Below are 27555 nucleotides of genomic sequence, written 5' to 3' on the forward strand. Positions count from 1 at the left end.
TCAGCTCCGCAGCCACACTGTCTGGAATAAAACAGAAGCAAGTCAAGTGGACATTTTAGGGTTAGAGCCCAGCTGTAATGGGTGATGATGTACTCTACATGACATGGTCCACGTTCTTGCGTGTTTGAAAGGGGAATTGTTGAGGAGCAAGCTCGATCGTATACTACTGTCACTTAAAAGAAAGTTCTGTCTCGTAAAAAACACCACTAGAGATTAATAAAAAGACTAAATTAATGGATTGTGAAGAGGACAATGTGCTTTATTCACAGATGGATGGTCCATTTGAGCCGCCCAACTCACCCTCTCGCCTTGAGAAACTGCTTTGCGTTTCCTTTTGACTCCATCTGTAATACCTTGAAGCTGCTCGGCCAGGACGCATGAGATGGCACTCGCCCTCCTCTTCACCTCCGTCCCGCTCGCTATCTGCTCCACGTCGCAGTATGTTTCAATTGCAGCTGAAGAAGGCCACACAGAGAAACCATGAATTCAATTGGAAATAATATAATTGCGAGAGTCGCATGAGGTAATGTTTTCAAAGGGGCTGTGTAACATCGTCCAATAAAACATTTGGGGGTTTTTAATAACATTTTATTAGAATCAAAGTAGTTTTAATATACGTTTTCCTCTGATCCTTTGAAAGTGACAAAAAAATGTGTAACTATCTTTGGAGAAGAAGCGTACTTAAAATGTTTATGCTAATCTTTGACATCACTTCCCACCACACCCATCAGCACCTTTTGGATGTGGTCAACAAACTGAAACAAGAGGTCAGAGGTCAGAGCAACAACGCTTTTCCACTTGATGTTGCTGCTCCCTGAGAGATGTTGGTGCATTTGTTGAACATGCAGATGAGAATCAAGAGCTTGTTTGATATAACCTGCTCATGCATTTGCAGTCTTCACATGGGTCTGCCAGTACTTTCCGACTGTGGAATACAATACAGTGTCAATGACCTCAGAGCAGCTCGCCAGCAGCCCGTTCTTAGTGTCAGCCTTGAAATACCTGTCATGTCGTCACACAGTGGCAAACAAGGCGACCATTGTGTCCAGGTGCTCCTTTGTTTGCTTGACCCGGCCGGGTTGCTCGGCATGACGGAAGACCAAAGCCCACTTTGGGGGTAGAGGGGCGGGAGGTAGTGGCCTTGGCAAATTCCTCACCAGACCAGGCGAGACTACATTCCCCACCGCTGCTCTGTTTGGAGACGGCGGGGAATCATGGGAACTGATAAACACCTGGAAAGTTATACACATTTGTACAGAGGTACAGTAACTGCTCTGCTGATTTGTGTTACATTCTGGTATCAGCTTTCTTACCAAATGTACCCACTATCCTCCTCATGATGAATTTTTAAATATGAATCTACTGTTACTGCTGGCCTGTATCCTTTTCTATTTCACCCAGACAGTGAACCATTTTCAAAAAGACACACACACGCACACACACGCACACACACACACACACACACACACACACACACACACACACACACACACACACACACACACACACACACAGCTTTTTCCAGTGTCCCTGCAGACCTAACAGGGAAACCAGTGGAATCTGGATGGGATCCAAAGCACACTAAACAGAATGGTCCTCATAAGTTCTTCATACGGTATGTTGCTAATGGTAATTTCCTGTGGCTGGATCCGGAGGCCTTGAATCAGAACTTTTATGGTAATCTTTGCTCGAAACTCTAATGGGGAAACATTTGGGTGACAACTATGACAGCAGATAGACCCCTTTTAGTTTTTTTTATGAGAGTAGACTGATTGGCTGCAAGCACAGGGTCTCAAATGGAAACATTTGTTCCGGATTATGAGGATTCCTAAACTGGCAATCTCATCCAGGGCACAAAGCAGGTTTGTCTGAGTGTGCATTAAACACTAGTGGATGAAGCATATGAGCCCCTCTGTCTGAGTGCAGGTGGTTCCCCTCTCGCTAACTCAAGCAGAATGGACCCGCTCCATCAAACACCCAACAAAGAGCTTTGTTCTGCAGCAGTGGAAACGGATACAGTCCAGCTACATCTGTTCTGTGCACTGTAAACGTCTCAGAGTTTCTGATTAATCAGGTGTGCTCTGTGTTGGAGGGATTGATCACAATGTGAGACGTGACTCTGGCACTTTGTGTGTCCTTTCTGCGCATTTTCAAAGTTTGATGTGAGATTGATTGCACATATAAATCACTGAAGAATTGTCCCCACAATACTTGTTAATATGAGAGTTAAAGTAGCAGTGTGCAGGATTTACAGAGATGTATTGGCAGAAATTGAATATAATACCATAACTATGTTTTTAATTAGTGCATAATCGACTGAAATAAAGAATTATTGTGTTTTTTTTTAGCTTCAAACAGTTTTTTTGCCAGTCACATCGATACATACACCCACTCACTACTCGCTCGGTGTGAATTCTGCAGCACATGCCCGGCTCTATCCACACAGACATGGGCTCAACCTTATAGCTGGTAAAGTCTGTTTAATGTCCGATAACAGACTTTACCTTGATAACCTAGGTAACCCGTGGTGGATGTGTGAAAGTGGCTCACACATTGGTCCTTAGGACTATTTGGCTTGTATGCGCTCGTGCACTTTCATGCAAACGCTCACTTTAATTTATTTCAGTAATTTATGGAACCCAATAAAAATCTAACTTATCTCTTATGTTGGAAAAACATGAATGCATCAGCACCTTTGACACATACTCTCACATACAGCACCCACACGCATACCAACTCACATATACAAAAAGACATCTAATCACACACACTACAAATTCTGTCCCATTTACTATCCAGCAGGGAGACTGACAACAACACAGCAAGACAGAAACGGGCGAGCGACTACCACAACAGATTTGCAAACACATGAACAGAGACGGACAGCTGAACAAATGCATCGACAGACCGACTAGACCCTGGCTGCACTCACAGCCAGCTGACCTGCCTGCAGCAGTGAATGGCCCTCCAACCATCCTCTGTTTGCAGTGCAGCACAGAGACCCACGTTGTGCTTGAACAGAAGCTGATTAGAGGATGGTGGAGTCAACATGAAGAATTGTTGTCATGGGTTCACTGTCTGGAGCACAGTTTGTTTGTTGCGTATGATTATGAGGCTATGCTGCTGTCTCTTCTTATAATACAGTGTCTGGAACATGTGTGACGTGGCAGTGTTTTGATATAAGTCACAGCAACAACAAAAAAAAGGCAATCAACCATGTGAAGCATGGAGCTTTTTGTTGAGACTGCAGTCGGGAGACGCTACTTCAACTCAACTGTTTTATTCATACGCATATATACTGTATTTGTGAGGCTTCTTTGTGATTTAGTAAGGGTGGTGATTGTCACCAGAAGCAGTTAAAAAATCAACTGTGGCTACGTCAGCGATTGTAAACAGTAAGTTGTAGATGAGTCACTTGTAAAAATGTATTTACTTTGACCTGTATTAAGCTCAATATTACTTTGACTCAATATTATGACTGGTCATCAGTGAGTGTACGCGTGTGTCTGTCCACAGCTTATCTCGCATTCAGCTGCAGCAAACTGCATAATATTTTGGGGGCCCGTTCAAGGCTGGATGCTCAAATACTGCTCGAGGTTGCGTTGACTCACACTTTCTCCAAACACCGTTCATTACCGGTTTCATACTGTTATTGACTTCCTGCTGCAGCGTCGAACCATTCAGTCACTGCTCTGCAGCCAGAGACCACAGAATGTGTGTCTATGGGGTAAACAGTTAGCTCACTTTTATTGTTTTGAACACTCCGCTAACGGACCTGAGACACAATTATTCTGTCCCTTTTTGGTAAAATAAATCGACTTTAAGCCCAAATAAACGCTTCAAGTCGGGGTTGTGATTACAGACACATAGAGAACTGCACTGAATGCACATTTCGTAGATAATATTGTGCTTGCATAGTTAATCTAAATCACTACTGGTGTTGGCATGAATTTCCAGCCTGTGCAAAATTATATATTTTGTGTCTGTTATGTCAATGGGTGTCAATAAGTGAATCACGATGGTCGATAAGTCGTTTTCTGCTTTATTTTGAGTCAACCTTTGCTCCTCTGTTCTGATTTAAACCAGTCCACGCCTTTCATTTCTGCAAACAAATCAAGAGAAAGGTAATGTTTTCATCTGGGCCTTCTACACCAGGAACAGTCGTCTTCTTCTTCTATTCCCTTGTTGATGGAAGCCTTGGCAGAAGTCCAGGAGATGCAGGAGGAGATTGGGCGAATTGTCCCTCTGAGAGAGCGGCTGTGGGCCGCGGGACCCGGGGAGTGCCGTGTTGTTACTATGCTCCAGTTATGTGTGTCGAGGCTGTATAAGGTTTCACATGGAGAGGCAGGGGACTAGCCTGGGAGAACATTCAACTGCAGGGAAGTGAGCAGTCAGGAAGTGAACAATAATTCAAAACAGAGCTCCCAACAAAAGGGGGCCCTCAAATGTGTTGACTTTAAACCATATCATCTATCCGTGCATTCATGGTAGCCCTGAAAATACACTGGCACAAAGAATATATAGTAAGGTCATGTTGGAGTGGACATTTTCACACTTGTATTACTTTTCAAGCCGACGTGGCGCGAGTAATTGATACTCCAAAGATGGATTATAAGAGGAGTTTCACTTCACACTGAAAAAGTATCAAAATATGAACAGCTGGGCTGTGATAGACATTACAGAGTTATTCACCTGTTATGTACATGGGCAGGGTCTTATCTTACAAATCATTTCATGATGACATACCTCTCATTCTCATGTTGGAGGATTGGCTCTTGATCAATTGGCACCGAACCCCCAATTGTTTGGGGCCCCTGACTATGGCAGCCCCGTCCCTCGCACTTTCTCCACAACAATAATGCATATCTATAGGTGTGTATGTCTGGCCTATGCATCAGTGCCTGTGCATGTAAAAAGCTGAACTTCCCCAAAAGGGATTAATAAAGTCTATCTTCACCTCTTTCCACTTTTTCTCATGGCACAGTGGAACAACACCACAAAGGGGCCGCGAATCCATTCATGTCCACTTTGACGCAGCGGAGTTTGAATATTTTATGTTTTACTATTTTCAAAAGCATTAAAGTTCATAACGCTCTGAAATTCCAACCCGAGACGTGCACATGCACAGAGGGCACGCACACCCATATCAGCGAAGCTTGCACGCTAACCACACACACACACACACACACACAAAGCATAACAAAAAGCATAACGAGAAGGCTGTGTGTGTTCATACACACACAGCCTTCTCGTTATGCTTTTTGTGTAACTCTGGGAACAAAGTGATCCATCTCAACGAGCAGTCAGTTCCACGTGAGCAGCTCTGGTCGGGTTGATTCCGTGCTGAGCGGGATCCTCTGCTCCGTCACGGTGCTGCGCTGCGTTCACTGTCCTCAGCTGGAAGCCGCCTCGCTCACTCTGCCATGGGCTCCAAAGCTGCAGGTCATCATTGGCTTTTCATTCTGATCCAATGTGGCACTGCTGCTGCACTGACTCAGGCATATAGTGAGTGTGTGTGTGTGTGTGTGTGTGTGTGTGTGTGTGTGTGTGTGTGTGTGTGTGTGTGTGTGTGTGTGTGTGTGTGTGTGTGTGTTCTGGATTCATGTAAAAGGGAGAGGATGGTGTGCCATTTTTCATGTGGAGAATTTTGTACTTGCTTGAAAATAAATGCAAGCACAGACCGGACGTTTCTGCCTGTGTGAGTGTAACGTGTGCTGATACGTGTGTGTTGCTTCGGTCAAGGTTTGTCACCATTACAAGGTGAGAGACTGCATTATCGCTGAGAGGCAAGTTGTCATGACTGTGTCTTTTCCTGGAGGAACGGCACTCTCATTACCAGTCTTTGGATCCTTCGGGAAAAGATCTGTGTAGACAGGAGCCATGGTGGCCCCAGTGGCACACTAACCCAGAAGACGAGAGAGACAATTATAGTTTTAAAAAGGAAAATCTAAACTTTGATACCATCGATATTTGCAGTTTCAATAGAATCAAATAAACGCTGTGATGGAAATTCCAGCAAGCTCTCTTTTCAGGGGAGGGGAGTTAATTTGCAGTATTTATGTGTTGATTTTTGCATGAATGTCTGAGAGAGAGACAGTTATGGTGGAGCACATTGGGGGTAAGAGGAAAGAAGTCCAGTGAGTGACTCCATTAAAGCTCAACATCGATTGTGTCTGTCTCAAGGCATCTTTGAGAGCGGAACTGGTCTCTCGTCATCTCTTCCGCTGTGGTGTTCTCCCTGTGTGAATCTTGTTATTTCGATGGTGCAAAAATAATGAGGCCAGCGAGAGCCACAGCTCTTTGACCCAGGGGGAAGATTTTATGCTGCTAAAGTTAATTTTGTAGTTGTGCTGAAAATATTTTGCACATGACCGCAGGTCATCTATGTTTGGCCTGTTATCATGGGGAGCAAGAAAAGTGCTTTATGTGGAATATCCTTTATATCTCACAACTATTGTGCATGGTATGCAAGATATGACATTGTCATATGTGTATGTACTCAAAACTGCCTCACAAGGTGGAAACAGTACAAGCGTCGCTGTTGTGGCTGGTAAAAATGTATATTCAATAATAATATTAATTATTTTATATTAATAATGGATCAAATAATTGTTGTGCAATTGTTTGCTAACAGGTTGTATTATATGGTAACGATGTGTTTACAACTTGTTAAACACAGAGAGAACAGCTATTGCTGCTTTTAAAGCTATTAACAGCCATGTGCAAGAAAAAGAAAGTTATCATATAATGACATGTTTCATTAAAGAGGCACACACAATTAACAGAATGATACATGACTGCATGACTGTGATGAAACACCTTAAGCCCTGCGTCGCCCATTATCGGACAAGAAAAGAGAAAAATAAGTCAAGTGACGTTACCTAAAGGATCTCCGTAACCACAACGTTGATTAACTTCATTTAAATTGCTGAAATACAGTAAAGCCTTGTGGGAAAAGTCTATCGGCTCAGATAAAATAAAACTTACGGTTAAGTTTATGTAATTAGATAAACTCTGTAACCTCGCCGTCACTTCTCACTAGATGGTTGATAAGTACACTTTACTGTTATGATGTTGGTTTGTTTGGTGTCCTGTCTTATTGTGAAGTCCTTGTCTTGTGTGTCCTCTGTGTTTCTGCACTTCCTGTCCCCGTGATTGTCCTGTGATCTGCCCGTCTCTGCCCTGTTCCCTGATTGTGTATTCCTTTCACCTGTGCTGCCCTCATTGTTTCCACCTGTTCCTCGTTACCCTTCTCTTGTATTTAAACCCTGTTTGTCTCCTGGCCAGACTGTTTTTTTCTTCCCTACTCTCCTTCGGCATTTTCGACTGCGCAGGCTTCCATGATCCGTTTCTTAGAACTCGTCGCACGTCTTAAGCGGAAATATGTGGACAGCTAGATACCCAGCATGCACCAATCCGACCATGTTTAGGAATAACGGTTACAACTTTTACACATGCGTCTAGAAAAACTCAGGGGTGGCTCGAGAAGGCCTTTTTGGGGAATCTTGATCAAATTATGCTCAGATCATGCTAGCTGTTTATAGTTATGATCAAAATATGGTATAAAGTTTCATTTTTGGACTACTTGAACAGACCTCACTAAGGCCTCTAGAAGTCCCCCCTCCCCCCAGGGGGCGACTTGGGGCTCAGAAGGTTAATGGTGCTGATTTAAAATAAAATCTACATTTCATGGGTTGAAAATGGTTCTAAATCAGCCCTAAACTTTGACAGAGAGTCAAACGGTTGGGACATTTATATAAAAAAAACTGAACCAGGGAACAACTTCTGCCCCTCCTCAAAAAAAAACAATATCACTGATGCCTAGCACTCAGTCCCCCACCACTGCAGCTTACACATATTGATCTCCATAAACATGCCCATAAACTACCTTTAACACCTCTCGCCCTTGAGGCTTACATGGTGCCACTGGGGCTCGGGCCTGGAGATTAGTTGGTTTATCTAATAACCTCTTGGCAGCATCCTTCATCTCTCTCTCTCTTTCTCTAGATGAGTAGCCAGTACTCACAGCCCATAGCACCTCATCTCTGATTTACTACTTCTGTTTCTTCCTCTTTGAGCCCCGTTCCCCACCCATCGGCAATAAAGTGACCGCTCAACATATGGGCAAATAAATGCTCTTTGTCGCCATTACTGATATTAATCCCTCTGACACACACACTCACAAACCAACACGCAATCTCAGGAACTCCACCCTTGAGCGAACAAGGCAGGGAGGAGGCAGCGAAAGACAAACAACATGGAAAGAATGTGTGTGAAAGGCTGCCGTGGAGGAGTCAAGTCATTTTACGTCCCTCTGCAAATGTGTTGCGCCTGCTTTTATGTGTGGTGGCTCCCCGTGATCAAATACACCAGCCCACTTCGAACCAAAAAGGCTTTGCATCCAGATGTGGCCAGTTGAAGACGTAAATGGAACGCTATGTGTTCTATGCACTCTGTTTATTAAACTGAATTATTCCATGAATACTGGATAGCAGACCTGAGAGGCGAGTGCAATTGATATTCCCAAGACTTAGTGGAAACCCAAGAGAAGCAGAGTAAATGAGATCCCCCGAGGACTGAGTTCACTGTACGACTGGTCATATGGACGCACACAGTGCACAGCAATTCCTCTGTGACATGGAAACCTTTTCAACACGAGGGGTGATACAGTGTATGGATATGTGGGTAGAAGAATTGAAGATTTCTACAAGATGTGGACACCTTTATTCCATTTTGTGAACAACCTGACTGTAGAGGCCTGAGATCAGACGAGGATTGGTGCTGCCAGCGTCACTCAACTTGTTATTTGTACTCCAGTAACATGATAATACGAGGAATGAATGAATGAATGAATGAATATATACTTTATTAATCCCCAAGGGGAAATTTTTTTGGCATCATCAGTAGCGCCTTACAATTGAAGATACAAACACACAAGATAAAAGATCAAATATATAAAGAAGCAACAGGGATGAAAGATATATACAAATTAAAATAAAGTCATATGTATGTATATATATATATATATATTTAAATATACACAATAAAATAGAATAGAATACAACTAACTGGAGAATATATTTATATTTACAGCCACAGAGTGTATTCATTAATTAAGTAAATTAGATAAACAGTAGAAAGTGCAAAAAGTAAAGTATGTATGGTACAGTGATGAATTAATCCACAGAGGAACTAGCAAGCGGTGACTTGTTATAAAGCCGTATTGCTGTCGGCAGGAATGTTCTCCTGTAACGGTCCTTATTGCAGCGGAGCGTGAGGAATCTCTTGGAGAATGTGCTCCTCTGGCCCTGCAGCAGGTGGTAGAGAGGGTGGTCCAGGTTGTCCAATATGGACAAAAGTTTCTTCAGCCTTCTCCTCTCCACCACCTGCTCCAGAAACTCCTGCTTCAGCCGATGATGGAGCCTTCTTAACTAGCTTGTTAAGTCTGTTGGTGTCACCGGCTCCAATGCTGCTCCACCAGCAAACAATGGCGAAGTACAGGGCGCTGGCCACAACCGACTGGTTGAACATCTCCAGCATCTTGCTGCACACATTGAAGGATCGAAGCTTCCTCAGGAAAAAGTGTCGACTCATCCCCTTCTTGTAGACAGGTTGATGTTGGCCTTCCAGTTCAGTCGGCTGTCGATGGCAACAGAAATGGCACAGAGAATAGGATGTTGACTGAATGGCATTTAAATAATGAATTGTAATGTTTAAATGTGTATATATATGGATATGTATATTCTCTTTATGGGTATACAACTTTATTGTCCTCCTTGTTTAAATATTTATACTTGTGTATATTCTTTCTTTTGTGTCTTAAACATGTGTTTGTATGCTTTTCTGTGAGGCGTTTATTTAATTTAAGTCCTTAATGAATACTTAATGTTTGTTGGTTTGTTCAATTTCTCTTCTTACCGAGAATGTTGTGTTATTTATAGGATGTTGTTCTGTTTATTCAACAAATAAAAAACAATACACAGTATGCCAATAAGTACACAATTCATGGCCACCAGTGTGTTTTCACTTGTTGGGATGCAGCTAGTTGAACCAGCTGTTTTCAGGTTCAAACTTAACCATGTTAGCACTAAGTGGAGGTAAACACATCACTAAATAAAAACGTCTTATCCCACTGGGACTTTAGCCCAGAAAAACTACGTTTATCCTGATATGTCCCCTTTAAGTTACTAAAATCTTCACACACAAACATTGTTTTTCTAATGGTCGGTGCATCCCATTCCTGGTTGTTAAGTCAGTGCAAAATGAGATCCTGCCACACAAAGCACAGTGTGAGAGAGTAATCATATGCTAATGTCCCGGGGAAATCACCTCTCCAGCTGAATAACTTTCCAATCCAATCGCTATTATGTTGCCTTATTTTGAAGACAAGTTATCCCAAACCCCAACAGCACTCTCTCAAGTGGAAATACATTAGTGGATCTGCCTGGGACAATGCAGCTTGACAGATTGGTGAAAGAGGACTACTTTCTCCTCTTTGTTCGGAGCCTTTTGATCGGATTACAATGTGAACGAGGGAGGATCACTGCATATATTTACTATAGAAGTTGTTTAATAAGATTAGCTTTATTGTATCCTATCTGTCTCAGACGCAAAGCTTTACTGGCTCATTCTTTATACGATCTGATTATCCGCAGATGCAATCTTAACGAGCCAAAGCCCTTGAAATCAAAGGAGTGAACATGCGGGCAAGAGAGCATGAGAAAGTTTTTACCAACATACTTTGCCTTTGAATATTCAAATGAGTTCTTGGAGCATGCAAAAATGGATGACCTCGACAGTGAGACACTGTCCTCCGTGAGGAATTCCTCCACATGGACAGAGGACAACAGTTTCGAAAAGCTACCATGGAGCTCTTCTTTAGATCAGGTTTAGTAACGTTTTTTGGGAGGTCAATGTCAGTCTCAACAACTTGAGCGATACTTTGACTTTTCTTTAGTCCCATCGTCTCGTCAAAATCTCTATTTGTCCAATACCTGCTACATTTACTTGAAAAATAAATCCAGCTTTGTGTTAATTGTAGACTGTTATTTGGTACATTCTGACATTAGCACGCTGACGTTAGCACGCTGACGTTAGCACGCTGACGTTAGCACTCTGACGTTAGCACTTTAACGTTAGCATGCTGACGTTAGCATTCAGCAGCTTTAGCCTGTCTCAGTAATGCTCAGCCCCCACAGAGCTGCAAGCATGGCTGCAGACAGTCGTCACAAAGCAGATTTGTGTTGTGGATTAGATCGGGTATCTCAGTGTGCTGGTTGTTCATGTTCTTTGCTCATATTCTGAGTTGCACCACAGCTCATAGCAGGCTGCAAAGAGTTGCATTGCTTAGTCGACTGTTAAATGTGTAACAAAGTCCAAGGGCTATTACAAAATGTTTTTTTTTTTTTTTAAATGGCTGCTATTAAATTAAGCACATGCAACTGCAAGAACCGAGACGCGGAATACAGCTTAAATATATGAGATACTTTCCATTAAGCAGAAAGCCTGTGAGGAAAGTGGACCGGAGATCCTATTAATCTCTTCATAAACTGAAAAAATAATCTTTGCATGCAGAAGAAAGCTATGCCTATACCTTGAGTCAGTCCCAATATTTCAGTGAGTGCAACATGGAAGCAGCGTGGCTTTCAGGCTTTATTTCAGCGTATGAACTCTCAAACTGACTCTGAAGCTCAAGAGCAGTATGGTGATCACTCTGTCATGCCATCAAAAAAAAGCTTTCCACATATCTATTCATCTCTCCCTCACTGTCTCTCTTTCACTGTGTCTCTGGGCAGGTAAAAGAAAAATAATCCTCATATCCAGCCTATTAGTCACAGAGGATTAGACCCGTGGCAGAGATGGGAGGTGAGCAGAGAAAGAGAGACAGATTAAATGCCTATGGTGTTAACTTATGAGGTAATATTCAGGGGCCCAGAGGAAAAGTGTCATCTACGAAACTAACGTGTGGAGATACAGAGATACAGTTTGATGAATGAAAAATATTTACAACATGAAGTTTGTTGCTTTGCGCACTATAGGAGATGCACTTACACTGCAGGAACATGACCCTGCAGGGATACTGTACGTGTTTCTGTCATGGTTGCATTCGTATATGAGGCAGAAAGCACATCCATCCCAGGCCTGTACAGCGCTCCCTGATGAACTGCAGACTCGGGTCAACTTTATTATCGGTGTAATAGAGATCTCTCCACCTCCAACCCTTTGAGAAGCTCATTTGAAAGTCAAGACTCATTTATCAGCGTTTGATCTAATTAAACAACTTGGAGCTGGGATGAAAAGCAGGGCCTGGCCATTATCTGACTCCATTAGCTACAGGCACAGCAGAAAATAAAATCACTCCCCAGTCCCCACCCTTCATGTCGAAAGGCCAACTTTCTCACTATTTCTGCTCCTGCAACCGCTGTTAATAAATGTGATTTCATCTCACCTTTTGTTGCTTTGCTGCTGGCTAACTCTTGTTTTATACCTTTCCCTCGTGAAACGGTTCATGTCATCCTGGCTGACTTAATTCCTGCTTAGTCAGGTCAACCTACGATGATACCGGTATTCACTCCCCTTATGTGAACATGGCAAAGGGCTGTAAGTCCACAGCTCTTATTTGTTACTCTGTCTGTGTGATCGGATCAGGGATTGGCTCCTCTCCTCTTCCTCATGAGTGATATCAAAAGCCAGAGGAAGAACCTGTATCAATTTAGCCTGACGTCAAAGATCCCTCTGTTTTCACATCGGAAACAGAATGACATGTGCCCCCTCTGCTGGTAATGTGAGGTATTGCATCATGGATCATCAAAATACAGAAAACTGTACATAAAGACCTTTTGGAGATAAAAAAATGTCCATTATGTTTTACCAAATGACATGACTGCAAGCATGTGTTATTGTTATTATTGCCAAGCATAATTACACATGCCAGCCTTTTCCCATACATTTATAGCCCCTTGTGTTGATTGCTTACATCAAACCACAGAGCGCCTTGCATATTCAGTAATCATTGAACACATCACAGGAGTCATTTCCAGAAGGCCTGCAGGCAGCTAGGAACATTACTACTGGGAAAATGAGTGGGCAGCAGTTTCCTAAAATGAGAGAAGTTGAGGAGACCAATTAGGGTGGAGAGACACATTCCCTCAGTGGGGAAAGATACCGTTGGAGATGGGGGTGGAGTGTAATTAGCCATGTTAACTGTCCAAGCTATCAACGATAATTTGTGATGCTTGAAAACAAGGTGTTTGAAGTAATGGGCCCGAGCCTTGCTCGGAAGAGTAAATAATACTAGTGTCATGTAATTACATGCACAATTCAACAAACTGTGTCTCCATGGTTTCACTTTGTGGGAATCAATAACATGAACGAAAATAAACTATCACATCTGGTCGATCCATCATCCGTACATTCGGCAGGTTGGTACGGTGCAATGGTGAGAGGATCATTCACTTCAGCAAAAGTACCAATACAAAACAGGAATTATATTCCATTAATAGTCTAGTTTTTTTTTTTTTTTTTAAAAGTCTTGCATTTTAAATCCCAGTTCAGTAAACATCTAAGTGTTATCAGCAAATTATGAATTGATACATCAATGTGAACGCTGCGTTCTAGTGTAAATGCCAGCAATGGAGCTAGTTTTAATACTTTATATGCAGTGGGGTTGTTCAGTCTAATGCTCCCCCACCAGGCCAGGCCTCTCCAAAGGGTCACGGGACAAACCCGAGGGGTCACGTGATGAATAATGGGAGAAGGAGTGTCTTACATGAATGCATAACGTACAATAATGCTGAGAAATAGAAGAAGGAGTTTACCCACAATGAGATAGTTGGCATGATCACTCTCTGGTCGACGTCACATTCAAAACAGTCCAATGCGCCACTCTTCAGCTTTACTGATTTAAAACATCAATTGGTATGCAAAGTGAAGGTCAGTACATTTTCATTGGATTGGTTTGTCAGCAGAAAATGGATATTAGCTGGCTTCCTCAAATTAATCGCTGGTAATGATTGAGGGAAGGAATTGATTGCAAACAATCAAATACTTAAATGAGCTTGAACAGAAGGCAGGCTTACCCTTTATCATCATGTTGAATTACTCAACAGATCTATCGTTTAACATGTTGCACGTATACTAATGACACTGACATGACTGAGGTCTGTTCCCTGAACTACACACACACACACACACGCGCACACGCGCGCGCACTCACTCACTCACTCACTCACTACCGTTCAAAGGTTTGAGGTCACCCAGACAATTTTTCAGTTTCTTCGCAATTTCTCGCATGGAATAGCCTTCATTTCTAAGAACAATAACAGACTGGTGAGTTTCACATGAAAGTTCTCTTTTTCTGGCCATTTTGAAAGTATAATCGAACCCACAAATGTGATGCTCCAGATACTCAACTAACTCAAAGGAAGGCCAGTTGTATAGCTTCTCTAACCAGCATAACTGTTTTAAACTGTGCTAATATAATTGCACAAGGGTTTTCAAGGGTTTTCTAATCATCCATTAGTCTTCTATGCGATGAGCAAACACAATGTACCATAAAAACACTGGAGTGATAGTTGCTGGAAATGGGCATCTATACACCTATGTAGATATTTCATTATAAACCAGGCGTTTCCACCTAGAATAGTCATTTACCACATTAACAATGTATAGAGTATTCTCTGATTAATTTAATGTTATCTTCATTGAAAAAAACTGTGCTTTTCTTTGAAAATTTCTAAGTGACCCCAAACCTTTGAACGGTAATGTACATACATACACACATAAACACATCCACACATACTTACTCAATCCCATAAATAATTAATTAAAACAATAAATATATATATATATATATATATATATATATATATATATATATATATATTTTTTTTTTTTTCACCCTCAAGTGTTGACATCTTCCAGCCATATGAGGCGCAGACGGATGCATCTTCATTTTGCTCTTATTGAGTGGACCGCCTCCTTGGACAGCAAGGTTAAATTCTGGGATTTCATCTCAGCTCAGCTTGTCTCAGTTTGAAGATGTGATCTCAGAAAAATATATATGGGATCAGTTGCTGTTGCTATGAAGAAGAAAGAATAAGTAGATTGCCATGCAAAACGGTTGAGAAACTGGATGTCTGGTGGAGGCTTTCCACTTTCTTTTAACCATCATCCTGTGTCTTTCTACCCACAGAGAAAAATCTAACTAAATAACAGTGCCCAAAAACTTGAAGTAAAGTTGGCCAGCATTAGGATCAGCAAAAGCAAGATGCTTTGAAAGTAATAGTTGTTTAAGATTAATGGTTCAGTTAAATCTCAGTAAAGTGTCCGTTTTCTTTGACTCTTAAGTGACTTGACAAGGAGACAGGAAGCAGTGATCAAAAAGAGCTTTCTATCCAATGAGTTTTATTCTGTTCAGGTGCCGCATGAATGTTGATGGAGCAATTTAAAAGAAGTGATACAAACAGTATATTGAAGCCGGTCAAAGTTTATGGTCACTGATCACTGATTCTTGTGAGCTAACGCGTGGTGACGACAGGGGGAGGTCACGTCAACAGGAAGATCCCCAGTGGGTTGCCAGTTAACTCCAGGATGGGTCAGAGATGGTTTAATGCCCCGTCGCTTTGCCATTAATGTAAGAAGCGTAGGTCACACCCAGTCATCACTAATAAAGGCAGTCGTGGAGTCACACTCCCTCACCTACATTGTGCTATTTTAGCAAGCCACTGCCTTTTGCCTCACTATAAATCAAAATACAGCAGCCATTTACTGTGTCCTACAAATGAAGGCTGCATGGTTTCAGTTTATATTGATGGAGGCAATTATGGCATAGACGAATTGCCAAATTAGCATGTTAATGGGTTATCCTCACACAATCAAGTACATTGGTCCCAAAAGACCTTCCACCGGTGGCTTGATGTTGATGGAAGCGTTCTCGAGTGTTGAAGACGGGAAGGAACAATACTTAATGCTTGACAACCGATCAATTGAATTGAAGAATATGAATTATGAATGCAGGGTTAATGAAGCGACATAATATTGTGTCTATAAGACTGGCTCCATCAAATTAGATACAGTTTACTGCCATATGTGAATTCCTGTTGTGCAATCATGTTGGCCTTTCTATCATTAAACACTTATTTCCCAGAGTTCGAGCTGCAATGTGTTCATGAGAGAATAAAATAATTGCTAGCGTGCCACACAAACTACAGTATCAGTGCATCATTTGTCCACTAGGTGGCACTCTGACACTGCAGTAAAGCTGCTCCAACTGTCCAGATGTTATTCAGATCTAAAGGTTAGCTTCTCCCCCCCTGTTCACTCTTTGCTGTTTGAAAGGTCAACATTTTGCAAGCAGAGGACATTCTGATGTAACGTTGATGTTGCTGAATCATAATCGTGGCCCACGACAGGGTGCGGAGTTGATCACTATCACAGTTTGGGTGACATCTCTAATTTCCAGAGCCTTAAGCACGTTCTCCAATGCAACCTGAAGGTGAATGTGGTGGATAGAGGGCCATACTAATGTCCACCGCCTCCTCTCTCCTGTTGTGCTCAGGCAATAGGTTCCAGGTAATAGGTAATAGTGTTCCAACAGCATGAAAAACATTTTTCACATTCACCGCGACAATTTGTCCGGAGCCCTCCTCTGACTCAAAGTGTCAGCGCCTCACACCGACGCCGGATCGCGGCCAGTCTATGAGCTCATGAAGGGACGAATCAAGGGTCAGTGTGACAGGGAACAGATCCATATTTCTATTAGACTCCACACAGACAGATCAGATAGGACTGGATTGCCAAACATGTTTGTGCATATTTCACTGTAATGCAGCTCCTCCATCTTCATTGACCTACAGCCGAGGTGATAGAGATGCCCCCATGTACACACACACCACACACACACACACACACACACACACACACACACACACACACACACACACACACACACACACACACACACACACACACACACAATCCCTGTCCTCCATTCCCACTTGATGTGCATGTCCTGAATCGATCCATACAAACCCAATAGATCTGTACATGCTTTTGCCACAAAAGCCACTCCAAGGCTTCTCCCTTTGTCTGTGACGGCAGGAGGGGGGGGGGGCAGAGACTGGTGTTATTAATCCATCTGCCTGCAGGGAATGACTGCCAGCAAAGATGAAATCTACTTGTTCACATATGGTCCCGGTGCTGCAGAGGCCTTTTTGCACTACGGGCTATTGGCAGGCCACACATCAACTGGGAGCTCTCAGACCCACATGACAGGTTGGTATTGACTGAGCTGTTCACGCTGAGGTGTGTCAGTAGAAATGACATTTGGTGCACCAGGGGTGAAATTTTAGCGCTGTGTGGTTAAAGGAAAAATTAAATTGATTAAATTAATTGAAAGGCAAGCAATAGGATATGACTTACCACATGTTTCTTTTTCCATTTTATCGTCCTATATCTGCATCTGGAAGGTTGTAGCATAAAAACCAAGCTCTTGTTGAGGATAGTTAACATGGTAATGAAACAGGGGGAGCAGTAGAGTGATATGTAGACTGAATTATGCTTATGGCGAGGGGGGGGGGGAGGACACAGACCCAAACGGGCCAAGTGACCCAAACTGACTTTATTTTCATTCCAAAGCTGCATTAGTTCACAGAGAAAAATATAGATCATGGCGTCATACTCTGTAAAAACAGGAAAGAAAGTGTGTGCCAAGGTTTTGTATTGAAGACAGAGGTTCTCAAAAGAGTCGTGCATGCTGTTGCACGGGGCTTTGTCAGCGCTAGACGGCAATCAGGCTTGGCAGGGACATCTGTCACTGAAGACACAAAGAGAGCGGGGCGTTAGTGGAGTCAACGAACGAGGTGTGTGTGACTCCCGGCACACAAAATATTCTAAATGCTATACGAAAATTTGGATTTTAGCATTCAATCTTTTCTTTAAAAAAGTAAAGCGTTTTCTCAGTCATGCATGAGAACCTCCCCCATTCTTCCCCCGTCAGGCCGCCGCCTTTTGAGTGTGTGCAATCAATAGGGTAGAAAAGTGTTTTTATTAGAAAACGCCAAGAAAATACAATAAAAAGGTATATGTGGTGAATTATAAAGAAGTGAGACTTGGTGAAGTGATTTATCAAAGGGTACAGGATGCTGCAGACAAAGCTCCCATGATTCATTTTGCAGCTCTTTGTGAAGTATTGTTGTTTGTGGTGCTCTCACCTTCTCCTCCTCAGCACAGGCCATGACAAATGCAAGTGCCATCTGTGACTAGGAACCAAAGCAGCGAAAGGCCAGTCGGTGGATACCGGTGGAGGGAGGAAGTCAGCCACACTAGTTGTGATGAATGGACACCGTATCTCCTTTGAGATAATTTTGTGTAAGTTGCTTTCTGTGAGGAGACTGGCTGTTCATTTTTCATGCTTTTGCACCAGTCAGCGCATTTCTTCCTTCTTTCTGTCTCGGATCCCCACTTGCTTTTAGACGTATTTTTAAATGGAGAGGATTTGTGAGGCTGTAACATTGATACTGTCACAAATTCCGTCTAAGATTGTTTTGATCCTGCATGCCTGCTTCTCTATCTCTCCTGTCATCTCAGGCCACTCACGCACTGTCATCGCTCACCCGGTCTTCTACGCCCATCTCACCTGCAGCCCATCCCCTCATTAGGCCCTCACTATTTATATCCGTTCACTTGATCCCAGCCAGATTGTCTTGTGTGTCACTGCCAAGCGCGCCAACGTTATCCCTGTTTCTGGATCTGATCTGATCTGATCTGATCTGCCTGTGCCGACCCTGCCTGCTTGTTTTTTACCTTGTATTCTCTGCCTGTCCCTTTTTGGATTTGTTTGCCTGAGCGCCTGATCTCCCGGTTTTTACCCTAGCTGAACAATAACCAAATTGAACTGTCCTTGTAACTCTGTCTCTGTGTCGTGCTTTTGGGTTCCAGCGTATAGGTACAGGTAATCATTACAGATGCACATTAATAAGAAACCACATGTTAAGCCTCTACAACATTCTGCTACAGATGAATAGACTGACTTTTAAATGCATATTATATAGGTTTTTATAATTGCATTCATAAAGCCCCCTATGAACTGAGGTCCAGATCAGAAATGAGCTCTAGAGGCATGAACAATGAGCACACTGACATAAGGGTGCTCTGTATATTTGTTAGCCATGCGGTGAGTTGTGAGGCTGAACTTAAGCACAACTTTGTGCCAAACATTTGCAAGCTAACAGCAGTTAGTTCAACATCTTATTCTACCATGTTAGCATGCTCACATTTGCACTATTACTATTAAACACAACACGCTTTGCTGGTATTAGTATTGACTAAAAACAGAATTCTCAATGAAATGCACTCACGGTTCGAGGTTTTAAGCAAACCCATGAACAATTTATGGCAGGTAGATGGATCTCAAATCATAACTGATATGGTGAATTAGACAATGTGTTAAACTTGTATGTAATTGTGACCAATACTTCGACCTAATTCAACCTATGACACTGGGTCTTTACCCTGACCATGACTATGATTTATAACACAAGCAAATGAAAACATAAATACTCAAATGTATCTAAATGAAATCAACATTTGACCTCTGACGTATAATATTAAAAGCGTGACCTCCAGCATTGGGAAAGCGGTTCTGACAGCTGATGCCTCTATTGTGGCCTCTGGACAGCTATAACACAGGGGTGGTTACACATGTCCCGACCAATCGAATGCCAACGCAGTTCATCTTATGTGACAGCCCTTTGCTCAGCTCACCTGCTCTCGTTGAGACGACGACGATGACAACGGGGGCAGAGAATCCATCAGCATGCGTTGTGGTGAAATTGATCACTGCAATCGATATCAACCGGTGAAGCCATTGGCACTGTTGCTGCAGAGGAGAAGGCAACAGGAGTGCTTTGCCTGGTCTGTGATCTATCTATCTTTAGGCAGGAGCTAGGCATGGGATCAATACGCTACAGGCAGCTCATATTTCACTGGTGGTCCAGCAGGGATGAGAGTGGGGGTGAGGGGAGGGGGATGATGATGAGACTTCCCAAGACCCCATAGGGGTCAATCCAGAGAGCAGATATCGTGGAGCAGAAACAGGTGACATGGATGCAACCAAAGGTGAGAAAAGTAGAGAGAAGTTTGGTCGTGACGTCGGAGTCAATAGTGCAGCAGAAGCTTATACGCTACACTAGGCAGCGCGGCCTGACAGCTTGTCGATTCAGTGAATTTATAATGAATGTTCTTTTATTCTCCTCTTTCTCTCTAACCTTTCTCTTCTCCTTTACTCCCTTTATCGCACCCCACCTCCCTCCCTCCTTCCTCTCCTCCTGTCACCTCCCTCCTCTCTGCATTTGGGGCATCACTCCCACCCTCCCCTCCCTCCCTGTCACAGACTCATGTAGCCTATCATCCTGAGAGTAAAAACAAAGAGTTGTATGAAAGGCGCTTAGTCGCATTTCCTCCCACCCCTGCTGTTGCGGTGTCCTAATGATGCAAATGTTAGGCCGGCTAATGAGCAGGAGTTGTGTTTGGGCTGAAGTTTACCGCGCTGCTCGACCACCCTGTCTCATGAATATGAACATCACCGTGTCAGACTCAAGATGTGTCTTCCTCTCAGCTCACAATTAATGACCATTACAGATGGTGCTTTCTCAAGTTACCTCACGAGGAGCAAAAAAAAACAAACAAGCGAAGACAAGTGTTGGTCCACAGCGGTGTCCAAAGGAGCAACTGGGCCTTTAAAATGAAGATAATGAAAATTCATTTAAAGAATTCAAATGTAAGCAATCTGCTCCGTCGGATATAACACACACATAGTGTACATAGACACACACAAGGAGAAAAGATGTCTAAAAACTCCAGGTGGAACTCTGAACACCCTCTTACCTGCGCAAGTCACGTAACCTTTTGCCTCTGAGTTCATTCTGGCTGTCATCTAACACACATGCCTCTGAAGGAGAGTGAAGCCGATAGATGCTGGCTTCTGTGTTATTACAATAAACCTTATGGCTGCTTACATTTCTCTCCCTCCCCACATCGTCGCTTAATCCGTCGCGCTTCTGCCCTTCAGTTTTTCAAAGACAGCCTGCGGGCTAGAATTGCCCTTTGCTGACTTGTGGCTGACAGTGAATAAGTTCCCCTCTCGTCTCCTCCCTTTTATCTCTGATATCATACTCTGAGTGGGTCAAGATCAATGGTGCTCCCTGCAAATCTGCCCAGAATCCGGGGTGCTTCTCATTGACCTTAAAGTGGGTTAACTGAACAGTGCAACTCTCACACAGCCAGCTTTTGCATTAACTTCCATGGATAACTTCACCCACGGCTCACAGGGCTTTCGTCAAAAAGTCAAAGACCGTGTTGATGCAGATCATTTTTTTTCCTTCTTGGCCACAAACTGCAAGCTTTGCTCCTGACATGTAACTGGTTGATGAGCAGAGATACACATTGGGTGACGATGTCAAGTATCTTGTAAGAGTTAAAAGGTTAAAAAAAAGTCATCACTGCTGAAGAAATGAAGAAATAGTTCACAAGCCCACAACAACCTTCCAGAATGAACACACTTATTGAAAAGCTGATGCTATAGGTGGTCCAGTCTTGTGAAGAAACTTCTATGATGTGTACATTATTAATGCCACCTTAAGGTTTGCGAACAGTCTGTTGAGACTTACAGGAATAGAGTATTTGGAGCACAAATGACGAAATTCCCAGTGACCAAGGACGCACCGTGACAGGGTGATAAATGGCTTTACATGATGGAACAGACAGGACTCTGGACGCTGCAAACTTCTCGACAACAACCGAAAGAGGAAGAAAAATCAATGTCAGGTATGGCATAGAATTAATGCGCTGTATTGACTGAACTGAGGGACAAAGTCTTCCTGAGGGATGGGCTGTAATGTAAAAGCACCAGCACAAAGACAGCGTCACAATGAATAACCATTGCATATGTTCCGTGGAGTAACACATGAATAAATAACATGCCTTAAACAGAAAAAAAAGCAACGAGAAATCCTCAAACGCAGTCGAACAAACTCTGAAGTATATCTTGTGAAGCGCTGCATCAAGACAATGAAAGCGTGAGAAGCAGTGTGTAAGTGATGCTACCGCCGTCCTCGGGCCTAATACAGATCAAGAAAGCAGAGGCAGCAGCCCGGTCCAGATCCAGCTGGGGCTCACATCCAACGGGATCCCGGAGAGACTTGCTTCAACAAGATGGATGGCGAGCACCAAGCTTCAAACTGGACGCACTCAGCCCAGACATCATTGGGTCCGGGCTGAATAAAGAGGTGGTGGCCCCTCGCCTGCTCTGCCCTAACAGGAGGCGCTGCTGGCTGACAGCAGCCCATAAATAACCCTGTCGGCGTGTCACTGGAAAAGAATACACTCACCTGAGCACACTCACTCAACGGCACCACGAGAGAGAGGTGAGACGCAAGGATGTAAGTGTGTTAACAACATGTTTTTTTGTTTTATCCTTCTTTTCTTCATTTTGGTGAAAATACACTGTGTCGTTACATGAATCAGTAATATAATATTATAACACCAAATATATATCTTTGTTGATCTCTGACCATTTCGCAACCACAGCTTAATAGGCCTTAATTTGAATAGATTTATTTGTTTTAAAGTCCATTTGTAGACCATCCTACACCAAATAGCATACATACTGCGGTTGAATATGTGTGTATATATATATATATATATATATATATATATATATATATATATATATATATATATATATATATATATATTACATTGTATCAGTGATGGGCCGTCAGGGCCAGCAGCTCTGTTCTGCTTCCAGCCTGCAGCGCTGCTTCTAGTGCAGCTGGTTTTAAGGAGAGCTTTTATCCAATCACATTTCACCTCCTGTGTCTCTATGAAAGCAGAGCGCATAGCTGGTCTTTGCCGATTAAAGTACCATGGACGTTGTCGTGATTGTCATAGTCTTCAACCAATCAGATCTTTAGTTTGACATGCTGGGCGTATTCTTTGCGTAAAAGCGCCTGCGAGGTGGCGTCAGCACTAACATGCGCTGTGATTGGTCAGTGGGCCAGCGTGACTTTAGTCAACAGACTAAACTGCTAGCAGAACTCAGAAGCAAGAAGAGTTCAGACTGAAACATAAGAGAAGTTAGGATATTTTTTGTGTTTTGCAGGGTTCCCTCGCCGTCAGCCTGTTTTCCATTGCGCCTCCTCGGGTGAGCATGGTGGAGAATTTTACAGTAGTTAATATAGTTCCTTCTGGCTCGCTCTCTTAAGTGTGCAGTGTTTTAATGCCACAGTTGTGTTGGATTGTTGTGTCATGTTTTGTTATAACTAAATGTGACTGGTTCTTGTTGATGTGTACAACATGCATTGTCCGTTAATGACGCCGCATCCCGTCATGCGTGTATTTATGTAAACTATATCAGACGGCACAGAAGGCCCATGTAGAAAACGGCCCGCCACTGATGAAATGGATCACATTGGAGGGCTTAAGAGACCTCAGTTCCGATAATGCAACTCAATTGCTTGAGTCATTAGAATCTGGTCTGATGGTCTGTTCAATGCCCCAGACCAGGGGTCAGCAACCTTTCTTTTTTGGAATATTTTATTTTTTCCAAATATTTTCATGCAGGGCACACTACATTAAACATTACAGAAAATAAAAAATAAAAAAAGGAAATAGTTAATTCCCCCCACCCAAATACAAATAAAAATTAAAAAAAGGTTGGTGCATAGGATGACACAGTACAGAGAGAGATACCGCAATGACACAAATGCATAATGTTATTCAGAGCTCCAAATAGTTACAGTTCTATGGCGCCGTTAGTGATGTACCCATGTACTCCAAATAAGGCTGCCAGATTTTCAAAAATAACTTGTATTTCTTTCTAAGACTATATGTGATCTTTTCAAGAGGAATACAACTGTTCATTTCCACAGACCATCTGTCGATGAGAGTGGGGGAATCAGACTTCCAAGTCATTGCTATACATTTCCTGGCCACACATAGAGCAATTTCTGCAAATTTTATTTGGAGCTTTGTTAAAGACCCGTTGAAAGTTGTGAAGTTTCCCAGTAAACATAGCTCAGGATCCAATGGAAAGGTAACCCCTGTGATCTTAGATAATGCATTACAAAAGTCATACCAAAAGGACCTCACCTTTGTGCAAAGCCAGGTACAGTGTAGGAAGGAGCCAACCTCTATACCACATTTGAAACACATTTCTGACAAATCAGGTTTGGATTTATGTAGCTTCTGTGGGGTGAGGTACAGTTGATGAAGAAAATTATAATGCACAAGTCTGTACCGGGCATTAACCGTTGCTGACAAACTGTTCTGGCACAAATCTGACCAGAGATCTTCATCAATTGCTATATTCAAGACTGATTCCCATCTCATCCTGGATCTGTGTAATCCTGGTTTGGGCCCTCATTCAGCAACATGGAGTACATTTTAGAAATAAATTGACACACATTTCCCTCATGAAGCATTTTTTCCACATTAGTTAAAACAGGTCGAGTCATTTCAGGGCCCAGGTTGGTTCTCAAAAAAGATTTAACTGGAGGTAACAAAAGAAAGTTCTACTGGACAGGTCATACTTCCTCTTCAGTTCTTGAAAAGACATGAGACATCTTTTATCAAAGCAATCTTCCAGATGCTGGATTCCCCTGTCATGCCAAGTCTCCAGAATCTTATTATTTGGAGTCATGGGCACAAGTTCATTTTGTCTTAGAGGTGTTTTTGGTAACAGTCTCAAATTCAGCCCAAGATTTTTTTGAACTTCATACCATATTTTAATAAAATGTTTCAAAATAGGATTATCTGTCCTGTTGGATATGGTTTTGGAGTTCCATTTATAAATAAAATCACTGGACTGTCCTTGTCAGCAACCTTTCTTATCCAAAGAGCCATTTTGCCCTTTTTCCACCAGAAAAAATGTGTCTGGATCCTCAAAAGCTATTTGATATCACAGCTTATAAAGTTGTATATATAGTCATATTATATATATACAAAGACTATAGTTTGTTGTATAAATTAAATTATAGAACAAGAATGAAGACAATATTTGACACTGTATTGCTATTTTACCTTTTATAACTATCAAACACTTATGAAGAGGAGAAAAGAAATAATGGCACGTGCCGGCTACATTAAGGTCCATTTAAAAACACAACTATGCAGACCTTGAGTGCTATCTATATTTGTGGCTCATGTGGTAGAGGGTTCGCTTACCTGTCCTCTTCACGTGAGGTTTCCATTTTAAAACGCATATCTTTTGATACGTTTACACTGAGCATCCTCACTACAGACTTTTAGAGCACCTCAAACGGAGGAGGACGGATACGTATTCACTAGCGGACGCCTCAGTGTCTCATAAGCTGCCACAGAACCAGCAGCAGTAGTTGAGTTTGGAGACTTGATCCACTTCCTGAAAGTATATCTACTTTGCTCAGTTTGCTGCAGCAGTTGAGAAAGCGCTCTTCTGCAGCTTGGTACTTTTCAGTAGATGCTGTGTGTTTGTTGTGGAAGAGTCTTTCAACATTAAATGTTTTGTTGTTTGCTAATTTCTCGCCACATATAAAGCATACAAGTCAGCCAGCACCGTTGGCAGTGAAAGCTAATTAATACGTCCACGCAGAATTAAACTACTTTTCTCCGTGACTTTTCTTCTTTCTTTTTTTTTATCCGTTGATAGTTTAGCGAGGGCAGAGCTCTGCAAATCATGATGAGCCACCTGCAGAGGAAGGTGCTCGACAGTGACGTGACAGGATGTGATGCACATTTTAGTTAAAGAAATATTTAAACATTTATTTTATTTTCCGTGACCCAATATCACCTCAAACTCCAAGATAAGAGGAATTCCCTTTGAAAGATTTTCCACTGGTCAAAGCTTCAGGGAACAACAGGCGGGCTAAAGGGCCGCATGCGGCTCCGGAGCCGCGGGTTGCCGACCCCTGCCCCAGACAATACCCCAGATGCCCCAGACACACTATTTGAATTCTAGTAAACAACACGGAAAATTCAGCACAAATATAAAAAGTGTTTTCAGGTGCAGCAGCTAGCTCCCCGACAACCACCAAAGGTAGCGGGACCAGCCCCGACTCGACCAGCAGCAACAACAGTGCCGTTGTTTATGATTAAATATGACTGCAGATGTAAAAAAAGTAACACAACCAGCAGTTCACTCACCAGATGGCCATAACCCTCCGTAACCCTCTGTGCGAAAGGCGTCATCAGTAAGTCCACCAGCAAGACTTAGACAAACCTTGAGTAGACACACTGCTGGGACTCCATGCAGACCACAACTGGACAACAAAGAATGGGCTCCAGCACACTGTGTATGTCATTATAATAACAAATGTCATTTTCACAGTCTTCAGCATGGCATTGGACACCCCCTTCGCGCCTGCAGCGCCTTTCTCTTCATGTTGAAGTAAATTGTTGTGCATATTCTTATTTGGCAGTAGAGCACAATGACTGCAGACAGGACAAACAACGTCAGAGTGACCCAGGTGATGTAGATCTTGCTCCCCACGGTTCAATAAATGTAGCCCAGCAGTCGTACAGGTTCTCCCCCACCTCCTGGAGAGAGAAGATGGAGATCTGAGCTGCGCTGAAAGCGAGAGAGATCAGCCACGCTGCGCCAATGGAGTGGTATCTCCTGAACGAGGCCTTCACGAAGGAAGCCATCGCCTTACAAACCGCATGGTACCGGTCTATGGTCATGGCCACTATCCTGCACGTGGAGGCAAACATCCTGACCACTTGAAAGTATTTCACGGAGCGGCACAGGAAGTCCGTGCCTCGGAACGTGTGGGTAATCTCCATGAGAAACTGGGGTAGGACTTGGAAAAAAGCGACCACAAGATATGCCAAGCACAGATGCAGTAGGAACAGATGGGTTTTTGTGTTTCTTTTTCGCTTCTTCCAAAGTGTGTCCAAGAAGAAAAGATTGACACGTTACACCAAAACCAAACCCAGAATCCTTTGATGAGTGTAAAACGTCCATACACGTCTCCATCCTCAACTGTTTCTTCTTCTGAACTGTTGTTGCTGGAACCCATTTCATTCCTGATGTTTCCAGTATTTCCCATAACTACATGGGTGAAACTGGCGTTTACGTGCATTATCTGTTTCAGTGCATTATCTGGTGTTGGAGCAGAGGCATCTTGGCATTTTCTCCTTCTTTGCGCATTTTTGCAAGTGGCTGTGGCTTCGTGAAAGGAAAGCCATCGACTTGGAGGGATGAGGGGGGTCAGTCTGCTCAGTGACTACTGATCCTTAGGCTTTATGTGTATATATACATATATACACGTATATAACTCAGCCAAGATGGCAGCGTCCTTGACAGGCGTGTTGTGAACAGTACCAACATGCTCAGTGGTTGCTGGTAGTTGATTCCGCCTCCCCTCCATCCTGGAAGCGGGCTGGAAAGATCAATACAGACCCCTCACACCCTGGACACAAGCTGTTCCAACTCCTCCCCTCTGGAAGGCGCCACTAGACACAGAAACAGCTTCTTCCCACTGGCCGTCACTCTAATGAACAGTTAACCAGACTCTT

At 42.9% G+C, this 27555-nt stretch overlaps 1 pseudogene across 1 annotated transcript; it reads right to left on the minus strand.

Annotated features, from left to right (window-relative positions):
* Nucleotides 1–26940, minus strand: LOC306737055 (arg8-vasotocin receptor-like; annotated as a pseudogene). The gene is made up of 3 exons: nt 26258–26940; nt 301–455; nt 1–21 (listed from the first exon to the last, which is right to left on the minus strand). The product of its transcript is annotated as an arg8-vasotocin receptor-like (transcript).
* Between the last annotated feature and the right edge of the window lie 615 nt (nt 26941–27555).

Source organism: Taurulus bubalis (assembly GCF_910589615.1).
Source record: "Taurulus bubalis genome assembly, chromosome: 5".
NCBI classification, from domain to species: Eukaryota; Metazoa; Chordata; class Actinopteri; order Perciformes; family Cottidae; genus Taurulus; species Taurulus bubalis.